We start from the raw sequence: 22,803 nt of genomic DNA, 5'->3' as shown, positions 1-22,803 counted from the left end.
TTCAAGCAGCCTCTTTGAAAATGGAAGCACAGAGGTAACAATACAGGTTAATGACTGACTAATTCCAAAGTAAACAGGAAAGGTGGGCTATCTGAAACTGATACATTCAATACTGAGTTCTGAGGAGTGTAATGTACCTCAACAGAAGAGGAGAGTGTTTCAGGTTTGTTTGGCTTCATTAAAACAGCATAGGAGCCCAAAGACACTTGATTTTTGATTGTCTCCATGGCATTCCACTTCTCAGAAATGTCAAAATGTTTCTAATATCAAATGAAAGCATGAATTGATGTGGTTCAGAAATTTAAATATAAATCTGTATTACATCAATGCAGCAAAGTTGAAATAAGTTGACACTTTGCAAAGAATTAATATGAAATGCTCTTGTCCATCATTGTAACGGACTATTCAGTTCATTTGTTTTAACCAGGAAAACCATTCTATTAATTTAATGAACAAAGTAATTAGACTCATGCATATTAACATCGTGCACAGTGATTTAAATGCTTTATTTTTTATATAGCCTTTGGGTTTATAGCACAGTTAGTTTTACAATCTTGTAACAAACTACTCACTGGTAAATTAAAAGTAAATTGCAATGGAGCTATCAAGCCAACATTGCTCCTTGCGTTGTTATAGTTACCTGTTGTAAGCTAACTAAAAAATAGCAAGATTATGAGAATTTTAAGGGTGGCTCATGAACTTCGATGTGCACTGAGTATCATTTTCCAGACCCTCAAGGACGTTTAACAATTCCTCATTGTTCAGTACCTCGGCCAGTTGTTCAAATCGTTTTCTGTGACCTTGACAAGCCCCATCTTCTAATCTGCAAAAGAAGAAAAATATTTGCAATTATACAATGTAATTAACATCTGCATGATATCCCCAAGTGCTTAACAGCCGCTATGAAGAATAGTCTCTATTGATACCTGTATGTAGTGAACACAGCTGCCAGTTTTCAAACTTTCCCAAGCAGCAAGGATATTGATTGGATATTGTATTTTAACAATATTGATCAAGGGATAAATATTAATCAGGACTTAAGGGATAACTGCTCTGCTCTCAAAAATCCTACCACAGGATCTATTAAGTCTAACTGAAAGAAAAGATTGGATCTTAGTTTTTTATTTCACTAGAACTGCACTGTGTTATGCATCAGGTAATGATCTAATCTACATGAACAGTGTGCAAGACAAGCTTTTCACTGTATCTCAGTACATGCGACAATAATAAGCCAATTCTAGTTCCAAAAGGAAACTTCTCTGAGACTGCTGCTTCCTTGACTTTTGTATTGAAGTCTTGTGGTGAGATTTGAACACACAACAGCTGCCTCAGGAAGGTGCTGCTTCAAGAACCTCCTCCATTCAGGTAATTTGCTTTGATGGGACCATAAGCAACAGGAGCAAAAGCAGGGACTTGCCTTGCCATTCTGAAAGATTAATCTTAACCCTTGATTTTCGTAGACTCTGAAGGATAATCTCTGCCTTAAAATTTCTCAGTGACTGACCATGATCGAGATTTATAATGTTTAAGTCGAAGAATTTTCTCCTTATCTCGGTCCGAAACCTTCACGGGAAACTCTAGAGTAAACAACCTTTGTTAAAAACTCCAAAGAAGATTATCTTCTTTTTTCTATTCCCCTCTAGATAGAAACACGTTGTATTAAATCCTTCCACATAGAATAAATCACTCCCCTCAGGAATCACTGTAGTAAATCTATCTTGCACTGTTTTTAAGACAAGTTTATTCTCCCTAATTTGCCAGCTGCCAAGCTGTATACCGTTTTCAGGTCCTGTATTAGTGTTTTAAATTGCTGCTACATTTGGAAATTTACTTGTGCATATCTCGTACCATGCCTTTCTTAGAAACATCCATAATTACTAATTTCTCAGTATATTTAATTGTATTGCTTTTCTATTTTCTTTCATCTCCAGGGACATTGTGGTGTTCTCTTCTGGGCACCGAAATTATGGAGATCCTTGGTCTAAAGTGTTAGGTCACCCTGAATGATTTCCCTAGAACAGAAGACAACATTTTTGGCACCAGCTTGTCACCAGAATGGCTGGAAATCTGACTGAGTTAAGTATGAGTCTGATTTTAGTCTTTGTTTTGCCCTAGAATAGGTACAAAACAATGTGTTAGTGCAGTACCTGAGTGCCAGAGTTTATCCAAATGCCAACAGACTAGCACACTGATGTCCCCAACCGCTTCTGAAGCACACAGAGCCACAGCAAAAGGGTGCAGTAGGTGTTAAGAACCAGATTAAAATATTGAGGGAGAGGTTCTGAGGGCTGGGCTTCCTTACTTGCCTCTCTGTTTAACATTATTGCTGGTCAGGGGTGCAGGCTGGAAGCAAATGCTGCCAGCAGCATTTGACACATTAACTCCCATTTCCTTCACATTGCATTGATGTGATGTCCGAGATATAATAACACATTTTATATGATAATCTCCTTATCACAAGGTTATCAATCCACAACCTTGATCTTTCTCTACATTATACCTGTCACCTTCTTTCTCACTAACCTGGTCTCTTTTGTCTTACCTTCCCACAAAATTTCAGTCTCTGCATTCCTCCATTTCTGGCCTCCTGTGCTCACTGACAACCATTCTCCACCACAGCAAGTGTGCTTTCAACTGACTAATCTGCAAGCTTCTATCCCACAGTTGGATATTTCCCATGCTAGTATCTTTCCTCTAATGTTAAGCAGCCTCATATGTGATACCTTGTCAAAGGCCTTCTGAAAATCAAGGTACACAACATCCACCTGTCTATCCTGCTAGTTATGTCCTCAAAGAATTCCAACAGGAAACCATGCTGACTTTGGCCTATTTTATCACCTGCCTCCAAGTACCCTGCTTTTCTTCCTTCCTGAAGAATGGAGTGACATTTGCAATTTCTGTTCCTCTGGAACCACACCAAAATCAATTGATTCTTGAAAGATCATTATTAATGCCTCCACAATCTCTTCAGCCACCTCTTTCAGAACCCTGGGGTGTACACCATCTGGTCCAGGTGACTTACCTACCTTCAGACCTTTCAGTTTCCCAAGAACCTTCTCCCTAGTAATAGCAACTTCACACACTACTGCCCCCTGAAACTCTTGAACGTCTGACATACTGCTAGAGCTTTCCACAGTGAAGACTGATGTGAAATACTTATTCAGTTCATCCGCCATTTCCTTGTCTCTCATTAATAGCACTCCAGCATCCCATTATCTGCTCTCACCTCTCTTTTACACTTTATGTATCTGAAAAAAATTTTGGGACCCTCTTTAATGTTATTGATTAGCTGGCCTTCATATTCCATATTTTCGTTCTTAATGACTAAGTTGCATTCTTTTGGATTTTTTAAAAGCTTCTCAATCTTCTAACTTCCCACTAATTTTTGTTCTATTATATGCCCTCTTTTTGGCTTTTATGTTAGTTTTGACTTCTCTTCCTAGCCACGGTTGTATCAGGTTGCCTTTAGAATATTTCTTCCCCTTTGTGGTGTATGTATCCTGTGCCTTCGAAATTGCTTCCAGAAATTCCAGCCTTTGATGCTCTACTGTCATTATGTACCATGTTGTATGATGTAGGTGATCGTGGTCTTTCTATGACCATGTTTGTTCTTGGCCAATTTTTCAACAGTAATAGCTTACCAGTGCCTTCTTCTGGGCATTACCTTAACAACACGTGTGATCCCAGTGATTATCAATACTCTTTAGAGATTGTCTGCCTGCCAACAGTGGTTGCAGAACCTGGGCTTATGATACACATCAGCTGCTCATATGACCATCCGCCACCTGCTCCCGTGGCTTCACATGACCCTGATCGGGGGTGGGGGGGTGCTAAGCAGGTGTTACCCCTTGCCCAAGGGTGATCTGCAGGCTAATGGAGGGAAGGGGTGCCTTCCACCTCCTTTGGTAGAGATAGATCTCCACCCTTCTACCCAAACACTTCAGTACCTGTGACAATGATAAACAAAGTTACCAAAGCTTGACTTTGTAATTCCTTCTCTGAACTTCTCCACAACTCCACTCCTCAAATTTCAGCATGACTCCTTAAATCCATCTCTTTGAGAAGATCTTCAGATCTCTCCATGTGACACATGTTGAATCTTATATAATAATCCTCCTGAATCATGAAGTGCATTACTTCTGTCACAACCACAGATTCAGCAGTGCAGTAGATATGGCAACTGCACTCGTGAATATGCACATGTCAGCTGATTATTATTTCATTGTGATAGTTTTTAACTCCATTCATTCTGTCGCAGTGTTTGTTGAGACTTGGACACAGCAACGTTTCGCTGCCTGCTTTCATTCTGCCTTGCCTGACAAATTGGACTGTCGAGTCAACTGACTCTGAAGACTAGCGGTATTTGTTTTATGTTTAAGTGTTCTTTACAGCTGCAGTGTAGGCTTCATTTTCCATTTGAGAGTTTTTAGTTAATGACCCTGTTTGGCCCAGCATTTATTGCTTTATTTTCCCTTTAACACTGTTCACATTAAAGTCTGTAAACTGTTGACCTGCTTCAGTGTCTCTCACTCCGCATTTAGGCCATATCCGAACCTGCTGACAGCAAGTCTCGACCACACAAAGATGGACCCACCAGAGAGGAGAGCAGCTGACCTTGGCCACGAGATTTATTGGTCAGAGTGATTTGTCGTGGCAACAATGTTCAGCTGGAATTCGTACGTATAAACTCTTGTTTCTGTCTCCATCGTGTCAAAAGGATCTTGGCGAGTAATGGGCCCAGCAAAGTTTCAACAGCGATATTTTGACATTGGTGGCTTGAAGAGAAGGTGCCTTCTATTCTCAGTGCATGTCCTGCCTCTACATTCCGAGAGTCCTGAGTCTACCTATCGAGCTTCTCCAGTCTACATTGAGTTTCTCTAGTATCCATCCCAAGCTTTTTCAATTCACCAGTACCCAGGTTCCCAGCTTTGTGGTCCTGTGACTCATGTCTGTGTAACAAATGAGCGCTTCAAGCAAGCTTATCAATTAGTTCAACAAATCATCATTCAAGTCAATAGTGTAAATTCTGGAAGAGCCCTACTCCAAAAGCTGATCTCAGGCTGGAGTGTGCAAATACACAAGTAAAGTAACCCTATCAAGAGTATTTTTAACCTCTTGATGACAGTCATGGTACAGACTGGGAAAATTGAACTTTCATGTAGCAAATTAAACAGATCTACAGAGAACCATCTAACTTAGCGATGAAAGAAACCTGTTTATGCTGTCTTGATCTGTAAACTTGAGAGTATATCCTAACTGCCTCCGGAAAAAAATTGTGAAAGATAAAACACTGAGCAAGATCTGAAAAGCTTCCTTCTCTAGGTTTCAAGTTTCAGGTTTCCAAGGTTTCCCAAGGACTTTTCTCTATAATCTCAATGCTGTTTTTTTTTTATTATTTGCTGCGAACGTACGTGTTTCCTCTTAAACTCGGATTATACAAAAGAAGTATTTTGGCAGATTTATGCTTTGCACAATTGACTCTAGGTGATGTTGGTGAATGCTCATCCGCTTTTTAGAGTGGCCTCTTGTCATATGCATAAAATGTAGATTTTCTCCACTTCCATCGGACACAAGTTCTCAGCAATGTTGTGAGGTTACATGCTCTGCTCCGATGCAGAGTTCCATTGTTCCAGCTTATAAACTGAAGTGTCAGAAACCTAAAAGAGATGTGATGCTGAGGCTCTTTAAGGCACTCGTGAGACCACATCTGGAGTATTGTGTGCAGTTTTGGACTCCTTATTTTAGAAAGGGTATGCTGACATTGGAGAGGGTTCAGAGAAGATTCATGAGAATGATTCCAGGATTGAAAGGGTTACCGGATGAGGAACATCTGGCAGCTCTTGGGCTGTATTGCCTGCAGTTCAGGAGAATGAGGAGGGATCTCATAGAAACATTCTGAATGTTAAAAGCCCTGAACAGATTAGATATGGCAAAGTTATTTCCTATGGTAGGGGATTCTAGGACAAGAGGGCACGACTTCAGGAATGAAGGACATCCTTTTATAACTGAGATGCAGAGAAATTACTTTAGTCAGAGGGTGGTAAATCTGTGGAATTTTTGCCACAAGTGGCTGTAGTGGGTGTTTTTAAGGCAGAGATAGATAGGTTCTTGATTAGCCAGGGCATCAAAGGGTATGGGGTGAAAGCAGGGGAGTGGGAATGATTAGAAGAACTGGATCAGCCCATGATTGAATGGCCTTCTTCTGTTCCTATATCTTATGGTCTTAAAACCTAGAAATTCCGTAATTATGCAGTTCAAGGTTTTTAATAGAAGTTCTTGAAAAAGCTTATCCACCTATAACACATAGAAAGATCTTTTGTCTGTATTTTCCCTATGGATAAAATCTACATGCATTGAGGTCAGCAGGCATGATTAGTGATAATGGTACAAGATGTTCTGCAGACACTGGACATCTTGAGCAATGCACACAAAATGCTGATAGAACTTAACAGGTCAGGCAGCATCTTCTTGTGTTGATAATATTGCACAAAATAGTACTTGCAGGTGAAAGATGAATGCTGCAAGCCCAGCACGTGGAAACTGGAGAATTGAGCCTCATTTGGAAATTACTTGAAGTGCTTAGCTTATCCTGAGTTACATTCTTAAGAGTCCGGGGCATTCAATTCTTCCAAATTAGTTTCTTTAACTTTTCTGCACTAATGACCACAGGAACATTTCGTTCCACTGTCACCACCCCCCAGGTCCCAACTCTCATCCAATGAACTCAGGCCAACTTGGATATCTCGACAAGTGAACACTCCACCCATCAAACATCTTGCACCTGCCTTTTATATATATATATACACAAACACACACACACACACACTTGTCTCTCTCTCCACACCACCCTCAAACACTGGCTATCTGATTAATCATGTTAAGGAAACTGAAAAATTCAGTGGGGAAAAAAACAGCTCCCCTCTTTCTCCATTATCAGTGCAGATGCCCCATGAATTGAAACCTGATTTGCCATCCAAATCGTTAAGCTCTGTTCTTATTTACTCCATCAAGCAAATTGCTGACAGTAATATTGACGTAATTACTTTAGAGTCTCACTTTGTTAATTCAGCCATGAGTACTCCTCGTCTCTCAGCAGGATCGCTTTCTTAGCCCAGTCTCTACCATTAGCACCTATGTGGGGCACACAACTCCATCTTTCCCCTTTGACTCCAAGTTCATCTCCAATCAAAAGGAAATGCCCTTAACCTTGACATGCAGCCTTTGAGATGGCTGCTGCCTGTAGGTCTCAACAATACTGGACTGTGCCCCTGTGCTGTGCCACTTTAATGAACCCATAGAGTTCCATTTCTAGGCCACTTTCTTTCCTTGGGAAATGGACAATTTGTTGCCATGGAGGACAGCATTAAGCATGCAGAGCACACATGAAAACCACCTAACAAGCATTTAATATGTTCTAATATCAAATATTACGGAGTATTTACTATGACCTACTTATATTTCCTCGTATTTCTTGCTGTTTCATAATATTTAATGTAAAAAGCAAACTGGGTTATAAATAATAGATTTGTAGTGTGTTTAATCAAATAATTATGTGGGTGATGTTAAGAGATCTGACTTTAATTTCATTTTTGCCCAGTAAAGTTGTAGATAATAGTATTTTAATAAGTCAGCGATTGCAACAAATAAAATCAAACTGTTTGTGATTGCATCAGTGCTCACGTGTTGGCAACCTGTAGATACTATCAAATTTATTCATCTACAACATAATTTGCACTCGTAAAAAAAAATAAATCCAGCTGCGATTCTCCACAAACTGGACTGTGATCAAAAATCAACATGTTGCACTGTCAAAATTGTATTGAATATGCAAAGGCTGAATAAGAGTTTGTTGCTGGTCTCCCGTGATACGTGTTTCTTTGTTTACAAACAGTAGCCTTGAAACCACTATTTGAGAAATTAACGCATGACTTTCGTTTTCCAAGTAGTGTGATAGAATGATTTTTTTTGTTAAATCTAAAACATTGGTTCATATCATGGGTGAAAGAATATCCTATAAATGTTAAGCGGTCAACAGGTTAACGTCGTTAACAGGTTAATAGGTTTTCTGCTAGCTTTATCCTATCTATAATGATCCTCTTTGATATATGTGGTATGTTCAACTATGTTACATTTATTGCATTCTTTTTCTCACTTTTAATATTGTACAGCAATGAAATTAATCCTAAAACAGCAATAACAAAGATTTTAGGCTGATAGCTACAGAAAATTATGAAATTGCACATAATAATTGCAAAGCAAAGATTGGATTCATTGCAGAGTAAGTTCCTGCTTAACTTGTTAAAATAACATCATGTTCAATATCCTAGGAATAATTTTATGGGATATAGTTTTTCAAAGGAAAGCAGCCATAAGAAAACCTAATGAGGCAAGAGTTCAGAATGTATCTTCAGCATTTGAACCATGTATAAATGCGTTGGTTATGGTGTGTAACAATGTGAGAATCATTGTGGATCTGTCATTGGAGGTATTTGGTAGAAAACGAGGGAGGTTAGTGCAACACTTTACCGTACCGGCGACCCGGGTTCAGTTCCTGCTGCTGTCTGTACGGTGTTTGTACATTCTCCCCATGACTGTGTGGTTTTCCTCTGGGAGCTCCAGTTTTCTCCCACAGTCCAAAGATGTACCGAATGACTGTTAATTTGTCATTGTAAGTTGTTCTGTGCTTAGGCTATGATTAAATCAGGGGATGCTGGGTAGTGCGGATCAAAGGGCTGGAAGAGCTTATTCCATGCTGTATCTCAATAAATAAATAATAACAAACTTTGAGAAAAAGAGTAGACAGCTTGCTTAGACAAAAGTAATAAAGTGGTATTGTTTTTAAATATATAAAACACTTTTAAACATTTAAAAACATTAAAATGCTCAAGTAATTGAGAACATTGTGAATTATTGTACACTTGTGGCACTCAGCAGTCTCTGTTAGTCCCTGTTCAGGATCATTGCATGGTATGGGTGCTGGGAATTCAGTCCATCTCCATAGATGGCCTCCCATAAGATTCAAAAGGTCCAGGCATGTCTGGGAAATCAGAAGTGGAACCCATCATACATGTTTTGACTTCTAGGCATTCTAAATTTGTTAACACTTTATTATCAAAGTGTGGCGCGATGCCAAGTGGTTAAGGCGTTGGACTAGTGATCTGAAGGTCGTGAGTTCGAGCCCCAGCCAAGGCAGCATGTTGTGTCCTTGAGCAAGGCACTTAACCACACGTTGCTCCAGTCCATCTAGCCATCCACCCAGCTGAAAATGGGTACTGGCAAAATGCTGTCTTGTACTCTCAGTTGCTTCACGCCATGGAAACCGGCATAAGCTCGGGACAGACTTTAACTTTAACTTAACTTATTATCAAAGTGTGTATCCATTATGATTGGTTCGGAGGTCCATTTAATATCAGAGAATGTATACATTATATAACCTGAAATTCTTACTCTCCGCAGACATCCACAAAACAGAAGAAAAAGCCAAAGAATGAATGACAGAAAATAATTGGAACCCCAAGCTCTCCTCCCCCTCCCATGCACAAGCAGCAGCAAAGCATCAAACCCCCTCCAGTTGTTTCTGCAGGAAGCGAAGCCCTCCCCCACCACCCACCAAGCAAGCAATAGTAAAGTCCCCAGAGAGACCTTGATCTGCAGTCCAACAACAACGACGACAGTCCATAATCCAGCACTTCGACATGTCACAGGCTCTCTCTCTCTCTCTCTCTCTCCTCCTCTCTCTCTCTCTCTCTCTCTCTCTCTCTCCTCTCCTCTCTCCTCTCTCTCTCTCTCTCTCTCTCCTCTCTCTCTCTCTCTCTCTCTCTCTCTCCTCTCTCCTCTCTCTCTCTCTCTCTCTCCTCTCTCTCTCTCTCTCTCTCTCTCTCTCTCTCTCTCTCTCTCTCCTCTCTCTCTCTCTCTCTCTCTCTCTCTCTCTCTCTCTCTCTCTCTTCAAGGGAGAGCGAGGCGTGTCCCCTTTCTCAGTGAGAGGGGAGACCTAAAGCTGACTGTTTCGATCTTACAGTCTTCAGTGCCGCTTTTATTTTGAAGAATCGGTAGCGTACTCTCGCCACCCCCGAACGAGAGAGCGAGAGAAAGAAGGAGCGTCGCTTGAGTGCAGAAGCCTTCTACAGTCACACCTGCTGTCCACAATGTTGCAATTTCCTGTGACACCTAGTCGGCGACTCCGGTGAAGAATCGGTTATACACAAGGCCGCACCCTGTAGGTGCACCGTCTTCTAGGCCACTCCTGGAGATATTAAAACCGGCCTGTCAGCGAGCTCAGGAAGTGGGAACCCTCTGCCATGAAGAACCACAGTTTGAGTGCAGCTGTAGATCATGGGCTCTGACAGAAGCCCAGCCAACTGGTATTGAAAAGAAGAGGCATTAAAGAGAGGAATTTAAGCTGCTTCGCAGAAGGACTAGAAGAAGTAGCCCTCTGGCACCATAAAACCTTGAGATTCCATCTCCTTAAAGACAGTCACAAAACAAGAAACGACAAAAGAACCCCTAAAACAAAAGAAAACTGGCAAACACCCAATGTGCAGAGAGAAAAAAAGTAAATGTGCGAACAATAAAAGTAAGTAAAGAGCAGTTAGAACAAAAATGAGTCCTCAGACATGAAGCCCAGAACAGCCAGAGCAGGTCACAGCCTCAACCTTAATGCAGCAAAGAAAGGAGTAAACGTCATGGAGTAGTAAGCGGCACCAGCCTAGCCCTCGCCTCTGGTCCCAACACCCTGCTTTTCAATCTATCTGGTCCGGCACAGAAATTGTCCAGACATTGGGTCAATTCTCACTCTGAAACTTGGGCACTGTCGCATCGATACTGGGCCTGAACCCCACTGCCACATTTCGGCCCATACCGATCTTTCCAAATCAGTCCGGTGCTTAGAGCAATCAAACCTCACTCTTGGGTTGAGGTGGATGGGCCCCGAATCTGCCTCTCCTCCGCTCTGCTTGCCCTCGACTCAGCCTCACCTTCGCTTGCCTCTTTATTGTTTGCGTTGCAAGTTTACCATCATTTTTCTTTCTTTCTTTATCCGATATTTTTATTAAATTTCATATACACAAATACAGAGTTCATAAGGATACAAAATAAGATAGCACAAAATGCATACAATCACGGTATCCCATATTGATAATCAATCAAATAAAATAAATTGAGTAATGAAATACACTAGTGTGGTTAATTTTACTAAAAAAAATCTACACTCCCATAATTTTTTATAGAAGAGGTGTTACCAAAAAAGTATTTCATTGAATTTCTTGTTTTATTAACTGCCAGTAACTTGTCATTTCCCTTTAGCAGTGCCACCTTAAATGGCTCCTAGACTTCCCTACCAATGGAAGCATTCTCTTCACATCCGCTCTATCTAGGCCTTTCAATATTCGATAGGTTTCAATGAGATCCTCCTCATTCTTCTAAATTCCAGCGAGTAAAGGAACACCACTAGTCACTGGCAATCCAAAAAGGATTCCTTTATTCCCACTATTTGTCTCCTGCCAGTTAGCCAATGCTTTATTCGTGCAAGTGTATTTCCTGTAATACTCTGGGGCCCTATCTTTTTTAACAGCCACATGTGTGGTACCTTGTCAAAGGCCTTCTGAAAATCCAAGTACACAACATCCACCAATTCTCCTTTGTCTATCCTGCTTGTTATTTCATCAAAGAATTCCAACAGATTTGTCAAGTTATATTTTCCCTTGAGGAAACCATGCTGACTGCGGCCTATTTTAACACGTGCCTCCTAGTACTCTGAGACCTCATCCTCAACAATCGACTCAAGTATCTTCCCAGCCACTGAGGTCAGGCTACATGGCCTATAATTTCTTTTCTTCTGCCTCTCTTCCTTCATGAAGAGTGGAGTAATGTTTGCAATCTTCCAGTCCTCTCGGACCATGCCAGACTCGATTGATTCTTGAAAGATCATTACTAATGCTTGCACAGTCTCTTTTAGAACACTGGGGTGTAGGCCATTAGGTCCGAGTGGCTTATGTGTCTTCAGGCCTTTCAGTTTCCCAAACACTATCTCCCTAGTAATAGCAACTGCTCTCACTTCTGCCCCTGACGTTCTTGAACTTCTGACAAACTGCTAGTATCTTCCACAGTCAAGACTGATGCAAGATACTTATTCAGTTCGCCTGCCATTTCCTTGTCCCCTATTATTATCTCTCCAGTGGTCTAAATCTACTGTCGCCTCTCTTATACTTTTTATATGTCTGAAAAAGTGAAGGGGAAGTATTAGAGATATGGATCCACATTAAGGTGTATTATTCATCAGGCACTGATGAAATCTATCGCAGGGTATTGTATATAAATTTTATATATTAAATAACTTGGACGAGAATGTCTGTGGTTTGATTAGTAAATTTTACTGATGGCATAAAAATTTAGTGGAGTTTTAGATAGAAAGGGTGTAAACAGAGGGACACAGCAGTTGGAAAGTTGGGTGGATGGAATTTAATCCAGGCAAGTGTGAGATAATGCATCTAGGATCATCTAATACTGAACAGACACATTCAATTAACATCCGAGACCTTGGAAGGGCTGATGTACAGAACAAACTTGGAGAGTTAGTTCATAGTTTCTTAAAATGGTGACAAAAGCAGATAGGTAGTGAAGAAAGCATTTAGCTTGCTTGCCACTTCAAAAAAAAATGACACAGTGTGGGGAATAAACAGTGAAATGGACCAGCTGTGTTAATTTTAATCATGACATTGGGTTTGATGTCATGTGCATATCCTTATTTAGTTCTATGCAAATCTATGATTTGCTGTGGATGTTTTAATTAAAACTGATCTCTTTTTCTCTCTCCATGGTTGCTGCCTGACTTGTTAGTGGTTTGCATTTTGATACCAAGTAAATGTATCTGATGTGTTTTGTGTTTACAACCCCCCATCTTTGGAACTACTCTATTAAATCTCTTTTTTCATTTTCCCCAAAGCCTTCGAGTGTGTTGAACCAAACTAAGCATAATTCTCCTATAAGGGCCAGATTGGGATATTGTAGAACATTTTTCTCCTGTTCTTATCAAGCCTACAATTCTGTGTGTTTTAATAAACTCTTTGTCAACCTGTCCTGCCACGTTCACACATTTCCCCAGATCTCTCTCTTTCTATCAACCCCTGTAAAATGATACCACTTAGTATCTCCCATTAAGTTTAACTTCTTTTCTTCCGGCAATCACTAGATTCATCATCACACACACAAAATGCTGCAGGAACTCAGCAGGCCAGGCAGCATCCATGGAAAAATGTACAGTTGACATTTCGGACCGAAACCCTTTCGAAGGGTCCTGCCAAAGGGTTTCAGCCCGAAATGTCGACTGTACTTTTTTTTCCATAGATGCTGCCTGGCTGGCTGAGTTCCCCCAGTAGTTTGGGTGTGTTGCTTGGATTTCCAGCGTCTGAAGACTTTCTCTGTTTTGTACTAGATTCATCATCATCATTATGTGCCACGTCGTATGACATGGGCGATCAAGGACTTCGACCATTTCTGTTCCTTGGCATTTTTTTTCTATAGAAGGAGTTTTCCACTGCCTTCTTCTGAGCAGTGTCTTTACAAGCCAGGTGACCCTAGCCATTATCAATTCTCTTCCTTGCTCTTGGCAATGGGCCAGCTGTCTTGTCTTGCCTTGGTTCTGCCACATTGAATTCCCTCCAACAAGGGAGTTACAGCCTGTTGTTTGTGATGATCATTTACCAGAAAAATGGTGATTAACAAAGTACTTAATCCAGGGGTGGCCAACCTTTTACATTCCATGCGTTAATTTTTTCACGCACAAGTTCAGATGCGCCATACAACTCTTGTACCCCCATTCAATTCTTGTAAAAATATGTTAATATAGACATACTTAGCATTTTTACATGACATATTGATTTAATATATAAACAAGATTAACATTACTTACCTTAATGAGACTTTTAACAAATATATTTTGTCTTCTTTTGATTTCTTCCTTTTCTTAATCACGTATTCTTTCCGTAACTCAGAACCAAGCACTAGCTTCAGTTTTCCTTCTATTTCAGTCTGATGTTGTGTTTTATAGTGTCTATTAAGATCATGTCTTCTATTATGTGAGAAAGTGTTTTCACAAACAATGCACAACGGTTTTCCTGACAGACCCTCTATAAATAAGAACTAATTTTCCCACTGTTCATTGAATTCACGCTTACTATCAATTTCTGCTTTTCTTTTGTTCATTTTCTTTTGCACTGTGATGGGTAACTGAATGTAAAAACAAGGCTTAATTCTCAAGAAAGTACAAAACTGCAAATGTTCACAAAGGACGGACAAAGCACAACTCCGTAGCGCACGAGTATCATTTGTAAACTGACTGGCAAAAACCTGCGACGCACCGCTGGTGAAGACACCTGGTGCCTCAGGATCAAACAAGTATCAAACGTGTATTGAACAGTTATGGAACGACTGCAGAACAAAAGTCCTTCTTTCCTAGTTTGACTCATTGAACATTTTTTTAAAAATTGAGAACAGATGAATGTGAAAGAAGATAACATTCGCCAAAAGATGTGCACAAAATAATAAAATTGCTAAATATAATTGCTAAGTTTTAGATTTATTCTCAGTAAAATCCATTTCTAGCTCTAAGCTACTTGAATTCCTGTTCTAGATTTTTTCCCTACAAATTGGTTTTTGGTTAATACTTTTTGCATGAGTAGGTTTATTTTTCTATTATTATCATTGGGGTGCAATGCTCCACTTCTGATCATCCGATGTGCCACTTTTGGCACATGCGCCATAGGTTGGCCATCCCTGATTTAATCGTTTTCCTTCTTTCAGTGGCCAACATCTAGAAGTTGCTGAGATTCACCAGTGCCATCGTCAACTAGTCACCTAACCTGCGCACCCACTGATCATATGATCATCCACCATCTGCTTCCATGGCTTGACATGACCCTGAATGGGGGGCCAAGTAAGTGTTACACCTTGTCCAAGGGTCACCTGCAGGCTAGCAGAGGGAAGGAGTGCCTTACACCTCCTTTGGTAGAGATGTATCTTCTCCCCGCCACCCTAATCACTAGGTTATATTTGTTAATGATGAATAGATGACTACAATCTATTAATGTTTTTAAATTTTAGAATCATAAAATCTGTACTGAATCAATTAATACAAACTGTATTTGACCATAATAATGATTTATTTATTTAAGAGAAAATTTTAAATTAAGCTGCATAAATATCCCATGTCAGATGAGAAAGGTTCATTAGGTCTTTTTGAAACTCCACTAAACATGGTGATTAATGTGAAGAAGTTAATTATAATTCAATATCACATTAAATATAAGGTGGCACTCCTGTAATTTAAGATTCATTGGTTCCATTGCCAAGCTTGTCAATGAAATGAAATGTTGCATTTCAGAGCAGCTGCTCCCAGCAAATAAGATTCTGATTAATAGTAGACTGTTTACAATACATAAAGAGTTTGGAACTCTGCAAATCATGCCAGGTTCCACTACTGACCTTGACAGGATTTGTGTAATCAGTGAGATTCCACCTCACAGCCAAGCACTGTGTCCTCATATAGAAAGCAACACACTCAAAATGCTGGAGGAACTCAGCAGGTCAGGCAGCAGCTGTGGAAAAGAATAAATAGTTGATGTTTTGTGGACTAGAGACCCTTCATCCTTCATCAAGACTTGAAAAAGAAAGATGAGGAGTCGGAGTAAGAAGGAGGGGGAAACACAAAGTGGTAGATGAAACTGGGTGGGGGAATAGGTGATGTTAAAAGCTGGAAGTTGATCGGTGAAAGAGATACAAGGCTGGAGAAGGGGGAATCTGATAGAAGAAGACAGAAGACCATTGAAGAAAGAAAAGGGGGAGGAGCACCAGAGGGAGGTGATGGGCAAGTAAAGAGATAAGGTGGGAGAGAGAAATAGGATTGCGAAAGGTGAAGGAGAGGCGGGAATTACTGGAAATTCAAGAAATTGATGTTCATGCCATCAGGTTGGAGGCTACCCAGCCAGAATGTAAGTTGTTGTTCCTCCAACCTGAGCGTGGCCTCATAGCAATGATACAGGAAGCCGTGGACCGATATGTCAAAATGGGAATAGGAAGTGGAATCAAAACGGGTGGCCACTGGGAGATCCCACTTTTTCTGGCGGATGGAGTGTAGGTGCTCGGTGAAATGGTCTCCCAACCTATGTCAGGTCTCACCGATTACAGGAGCACCAGACACAGTAGATGACCTCAACAGACTCACAGGTGAAGTGTTGCCTCACCTGGAAGGACTGTTTGGGGACCTGAATGGTAGTGAGGGAGGAGATGTAGCACTTGTTCCGCTTGCAAGGATAAGTGCCAGGAGGGAGATCAGTGGGGAGGGATGAATGGACAAGGGAATCGCATAGGGAACGATCTCTGTGGAAAGCAGAAAACGGGGGGAAGGAAATGATATGCTTGGCGGTGGGATCCTGCTGGAAATGGCAGAAGTTACGGAGAACTATGTGCTGGACATGGAGGCTGGTGGGGTGGTAGGTGAGGACAAGAGGAACCCTATCCCTGGTAGTGTGGCAGGAGGATGGGGTGTGGGCAAACTTGCACGAAATGGAAGAGATGCAATTGATGGAAATGTTGATGGTAGAGGAAGGGAAGCACCTTACTTTGAAGAATGAGGACATCTTAATTCTGGAACAAAAAGCCTAATTCTGAGAGCAGATGTGGCAGAGACGAGGGAATTGAGAAAAGGGATGGGATTTTTACAAGTAACTGGGTGAGAAGATGTGTAGTCCAGCTAGCTCTGAGAGTCAGTAGGTTTATAGACATCAGTAAATAAGCTGTCTCCAGAGACAGAGACAAAGAGATTGAGAATGGGGAGGGAGATGTCAGAAATGAACCGGGTAAGTTTAAGGGCAGGGTGGAAGTTGGAGGTAAAGTTGATGAAGTTGACAAGCTTGGCATGCGTGCAGGAAGCAGCACCAATGCAGTCGTCAATGTAGCGTAGGAAAACTTTGGGAGTGATACCAGTGTAGGTTTGGAACATAGACTGATCCATGTAGCTGATAAAAAGGCAGGCATAGGTGGGACCTACGCGAGTAGGCCCATGGCTACACCTGTTGGGAGATAGCAAGATAAGTTTTCCTAGGTAACCTTCTTGATCCTGTCATTCAGGATAACTGCACTTTGAGCAGGACAGGAAAGCTGCATTTCCAAAAGCTGCATTTGTCTTATTTTTTTTTTTTGGCTTCTAGTCTAGTTAACTAGTAAATTAGTTGAACTGAAAGATTACATCATGCTAAATTTCTTGTGACTCAGGCACCATCTATGTTTACATTTTTCAGCTGGTCTCCAGTGAGGCTGGATCTTGATAGATCTCTGCGTCCTTGAATTGAATAGTAGGTTCCAGAGACAGACTTGGTCATACTGTGAAGATCACACCCTCAGGGTGACAATGATGGACATTCATTGAAGGCAAAGCTGTGGGTACAGTATTATCTTCTGCCAAAGTGATCATGGATCTTAGCAGCTTTAAATTGTGATTTTTGGAAATATCTAAAAAGTTATTAAAGATAGAATAAAGCAATAAAAATAAAGTCAATGAAAGCATATAAAGCTATCTATAAATAATTAAGTATGTTAACTAAAACATATAATTAGAAAGAAAATAAATTTCCCTTTGCCTCCTAAGCAGGTCTAAAATATCCATTGACCCAAGAGGGTTTTGGATCTCGTGCTAAGTCTGACCAATGCAAAATCGGAAAGGAAATTCCCTTAGCATATATTCTAAGGAGTCACAGCCAGCTGCTGGGGTCCAAAAATAGTGTGTGGTGACAGAGCTAGTCCCTGAACCTGTTAGCGAGTCACAGTGAGAGTGTGCAAGTCCAGCATATTCCTCGGTTCAAATGGTTACACACAGGCAGTTGGCTGAAGAGTAGTTGCTAAGGCCAGTAAGTTTGAGCCTATTGCTTTCTGCACAGCTTTATTAATTGCTAGTTTGGAAAGGAGGGGGCTATCACATTATTATTGACAAAAGTTAGGCAATTGATGTGAGGTATTTCTGGACTTATTAAAATACTATTTTACAGATGATGGAGAGTAGATGGGTTTACTGAAGCAGGAAGAGATTGCTAACTTTTGTACACAAGCAAACCTTCTTCAATTTAACTGTCTACATTGTTTAAAAGTGTCTGACAAGTAAATGAGCCATTCAACAATGTTCACAAGCCCTTCATTTCTTCTTATTTGCACTAACAGAGGACAAAGCATTGAATGAACCGAATTTTTGAAAGCTCTTTCTGTACCTCATCCCAGATGAGCTGGTTAGTAGTACCCAACGTTGGTAAAATCTATGCCACATCAATGATTTGGAGACAATGAACTTTGTAACGTGAAAAAATAAATCTCCAACTTGAGAATCTATTGATGGACAAAATTCTAATGCCCAATTTTGCAAAGCATGTCGCTCTTCAAGTAAAAAATTACAGTAAATCAATGTAATTGTTACATAGTTTAAACCCTTTCATATAGATTCATTTCTGATCAGAATCAGGTTTAATATCGCTGGCAGATGTCGTGAAATTTGTTAACTTACCGGCAGCGGTACAATGTAATACATGATAAATATAGGAAAAAATAAATTACAGTAAGCATGGCTATGTATATTAAGTAGTTAAATTAAATAAGTAGTTCAAAAAGTGAAGTTTTTAAAAAAGTAGTGAGGTAGTGTTTATGGGTTCAACATCCATTTAGAAATCAGATGGCAGAGGGGAAGAAGCTGTTCCTGAATCATTGAGTGTGTGCCTTCAGGCTTCTATACCTCCTAACTGATTATAGCAATGAGAAGAGGGCATGTCCTGGTTGGTCAGGGTCCTTAATGATGGGCACAGCCTTTTTTAGGCATCGCTCCTTGAAGATGTCCTGGATGCTATGGAAGCTGGTACCCGTGATGGAGCTGACTAATTTTACAACTGTCTACAGCTTACTTCAATCCTGCACAGTCATCCCCTGATACCAGACAGTGATGCAGCCAGTCAGAAAACTCTCCATGGTACATCTGTAGAAATTTTGGGTTTTTTTGGGTGGCATACCAAATCTCCTTAAACTCCTAAAGAAATCCAGCTGCTGTCTTGCCTTCTTTGTCCCTGCATCAATATGTTGGGACCAGGTTAGATTTATCTGTACAACACACAAATTATACTTCAGATGATGGTGGCTTTTGTCCTTTTTAATTTGTCCATAATCAACTACATAGTAGAGAAGCAAAAGTTGGTGGAATTAAAAGCATTGCTAAATAGAACGGAGTCACAAAGACTGCAGATGCCGGAATTTAAAACAACACACAAACACTGGAGGGACCCACTGTGTGAGGCAGCACCTATCGAGGGTAATGGGTAGTCGACGTATCAGGTCAAGACCATTCATCTGGTGCGTTTTATATATTGGTGAAGGAAGTATGCTGGAAGGTTGACAAAATGTCTATTATTCAGGGAATTTGGAAGGTGGCATGGTGTGTTCGACACCAGGTACTGTTGGATAGTATCAGTCTGTGTAATGGGAAGAGGAAGATAATTTAGCTACTGGCAATATTTGGAAATATTATTGAGATAGAATGGAGGCTAGAGGTACTTCCACATTCTCAGATGCGGCTTTGCAAATCGTGCTCCAGTCTGTCAATAGAGCATCACATTCCTGTTCTTACTGGAGCAAGGTTCAAAGACAACACCACCACCCCCAGGGAAGATATTGGTGTGAAGGTTAATGCAACAAGCTTAATTCTTAGAACATGGCTAGAATGCAGGCAAATGTTCCTAGATCTCACAAGAGACGTCAAGTTCAGACTCTTACTTCTTCGATCAGATTCTGATTTAGTTTTATTCAAACAGCACAGTGATCTAGAAAGTAGGATCAATGCTTCAAAGCTTCAGTGGATAATTTCACATCATCCTAACTTGTACTCCATTTGCCAGATCTTTCCCCACTCACTTAAGCCACCTATGTTCCTTCTTATCTCCTCGTGTCCCTCTTCACTACCTTCCCTCATCACTAAATTTACCAACCTTGCAAAATTCAGCCTTTCAGAGTAAATATCACATTCCCAAATTTCACGCCTGCCTGTCAGTGTTTTGGCTCAGATTTCCTCTTTATATTTCTATGGTTTGGACTGCTTGACATGTGTGTTATGATAAGGCAACAATGAGTATAGAATTGAGACAGGCTTTTTACAAGCAAATAAAACATTTATTAAACACTGCTCAATAAAAAAACCAAAAGTAAGCGAATGACTAACTTAACAGGAAGTTAACTGCTATACAGCAACTTGAACAGTTCTTAAAGCAATAAATGCGAACAGTTTTTAAAAGTGGTAAATGCAAAAGTCCAAATGATTTACACAGTCAATTAGGAGAGACTTTCCTAAAGTAACGAATTCCTCAACAACGTGACGTTACTGCTGATCCCAGCCAAAATATGCCTTGCCCGAAGGATTTGCGATGAAAGAAATAAAACGGCTTAAAGGCACTGACCTTTCCTTGGCGAAACCCCGTTCCAGCCCTTTCAGCTCTTTTAGCAGGGATTATCTCGGATGCAGGTTACTAATTCCTTCCGAATGAGGATCAAATAAGGTTGAACCTGTTTTACCGCCGACAACACCAACTTTTCTCGATCCTTCGGGTTTTCCGTACTTCAATAAATTCTTCACTCTCCGACTGGACTGCATAGGTAGGAATCAAAACTGGCGGTGGTTTTAAAATTTGCCGGCACAACTTACAATAGAAAATAAAACTCCACTTTAAAACAAAACTGCGCCATGAGAAGAACACACAGCATAATGGAGTCACTGGCAAATTAAGCCACTCACCGACCTGCGTCACCGCAGGGCTTTCCCCTTTTATACCTGTTGAAACAGGCCATCACCTCTCACTGGCAGGAAAATTACATCATGTGACCTCACATTGGCAGGAAATTACATCACTCCACCATCACAAGACCATTACATCATGCCCAGCAGAGTGAATTACATCATGATCATGTGACAGTCACAAGATATCCACATGGTATGTAACATGTGCCACAGCCTTGCTATTTGTAGCACGTTACACAGAAAAGGACAATTTGATCCAAACTCCTAATGCTATATCTAGTTTAACTCATTTGGCCTCACCCTATCAGATATACTCCCTTTATTCGATCAGCTCCTCCCCATGTTTTCAGTGATTGAAAACTAAATTGCTTTCTTTCATTCCCAGTCCCAATCCTTTTGCTCTTTTTATAGATACTACCTGTTCTAATATATGTGTCCAATATTTTCTAATTTTATTTCGGATATCCAGAATATTCAGCTTTTTAATTTTTTTAACACTGCAAAGGAACAGCGCTCCAAATATTTTATTGCAGGGGTTCCCAAACTGGGGTCCACGGACCTCTTGGTTAATTGTAAGGGTCCGAGGTTGGGCGTGCACTATTTAATGCACAAACGATGAATGCCAGAACTTCAAACTTAAGTGAAGTAAATCCTCCTGACTCTTTCTGGGCTTTTGTATACCACGAGGATCATATTCCATGCTGCAAGATATTGGATCTGGTAGGAGAAATCAGAGACCAACTATCTGTTCCATCACTTGTAAAAATTCCTTTTCCAAATATCTTTAGATAGTTTTCTTCATGGGTTCATGAAAGAGTATTTTCTGAAAGATGTATATTCTTGTACTGGAAGCTCATGTCAACTACACTGACACCTATGCAACAGACTAGGCTACTTGATGATATAATGAGGACCTGTCATAACAAAGCAATTTTTATTTGAAACAGATAGAAAGACTTTAGCCAGTCACGGGAATCTAAAGCAATTCGAAGCAAGACAATTACTGTCTAAATCATAGTGATGCACATTCCGTAGAGCTGGACTTAAAATCAGGTTGGTGATAATTAGAATTGTCTTTTCTTGAGAAGGAGTTTGAATATTCCAGGATTCTGGCTTATTTGCGTGTAACAGCACAGAGCTGTGCTTTACCTTTTCTCTGTTATTCTTTTAATTTCTCGTTTGACAAACCTTAACTTTCAAAATCAAATTTCATGCACCTGCAATGAGTTGCTGTTTTCAAGAAGTTGTTGAAAAAGGCCTTTGCTGTTGCCCCATCCTCCAGCCTCCAAACATTTATCTCTGTTTGCACTACTGTACATTTTTTTTAAATTGATAATGTCATTCAGCTTAGAACAACACTTTTCTTCCCTTTTTTAAAATCTAAGATCACCAGGTGTTATTTTGGGAAAGCCCTCTTCCCACTGAAATGTAGACATCAACAAATGTAACTGATTCTTCCTAGGAACTTCAAAATTGTTGAATCTTTTATCCCTCAGTCATCTGCTCGCTGTTTGAATAGCAGAGAAGGTACATCTGCCAAGTTTAGGGGAGTCCGTGATGTTAATTAAATGATAGTGGTAGTGTTGTAACACATGTCCAAGTTGGGTTGTGCACTTGACTCGGTGTGAAATTTGGAGCCGATACTGTCCCCATACCTTTGCTGTTTTTGTCATTCTAGGACACAAGAGGTTCTGCAGATGCTGGAAATCTTGAGCAATGCACATGCTGGAGGAACTCTGTCGGCCAGGCAGCATCTACAGAGGGAAATAAACAGTCACTGTTTCAGACAGAAGTCTTTATCAGGACTGGAAAAGAAGGGGTCAGAATCCAGTAAAAAGGAAGGTGGGAAGAGAGGGATGTGTATAAGATGGCAGGTGAATAGTGAGGCCAAGTGAGGGGAAGGTGGGTGTTTGTAGGAGGGGAGGATAATGTGAGAGGCTGGGAGGGGATAGATGGTAGAGGTTTAAAGCTGAAGATTGATAGGAGAGGGCAGT

General features: G+C 40.5%; 2 long non-coding RNA genes across 2 annotated transcripts in view; one reads left to right on the top strand and one right to left on the bottom strand.

Annotated features, from left to right (window-relative positions):
• Positions 1-6,073, top strand: part of LOC140741755 (uncharacterized) — a 36,811-nt gene extending 30,738 nt beyond the window's left edge. Inside the window, exons 2-3 of the long non-coding RNA XR_012102127.1 lie at positions 1,932-2,075; positions 4,542-6,073. This is a non-coding gene — a long non-coding RNA (uncharacterized lncRNA). The remainder of the gene's footprint in view (positions 1-1,931; positions 2,076-4,541) is intronic.
• Positions 520-20,850, bottom strand: LOC140741754 (uncharacterized). The gene is made up of 3 exons (XR_012102126.1): positions 20,472-20,850; positions 15,478-15,590; positions 520-823 (listed from the first exon to the last, which is right to left on the bottom strand). It is a non-coding gene; the product is annotated as an uncharacterized lncRNA (long non-coding RNA).
• Between the last annotated feature and the right edge of the window lie 1,953 nt (positions 20,851-22,803).

This window comes from Hemitrygon akajei, chromosome 19 (genome assembly GCF_048418815.1).
Source record: "Hemitrygon akajei chromosome 19, sHemAka1.3, whole genome shotgun sequence".
In the NCBI taxonomy this organism is placed as follows: domain Eukaryota; kingdom Metazoa; phylum Chordata; class Chondrichthyes; order Myliobatiformes; family Dasyatidae; genus Hemitrygon; species Hemitrygon akajei.
The sequence above is the reverse complement of the archived record's forward strand: the minus strand, read 5'-3'. Positions and strand labels throughout refer to the sequence as shown.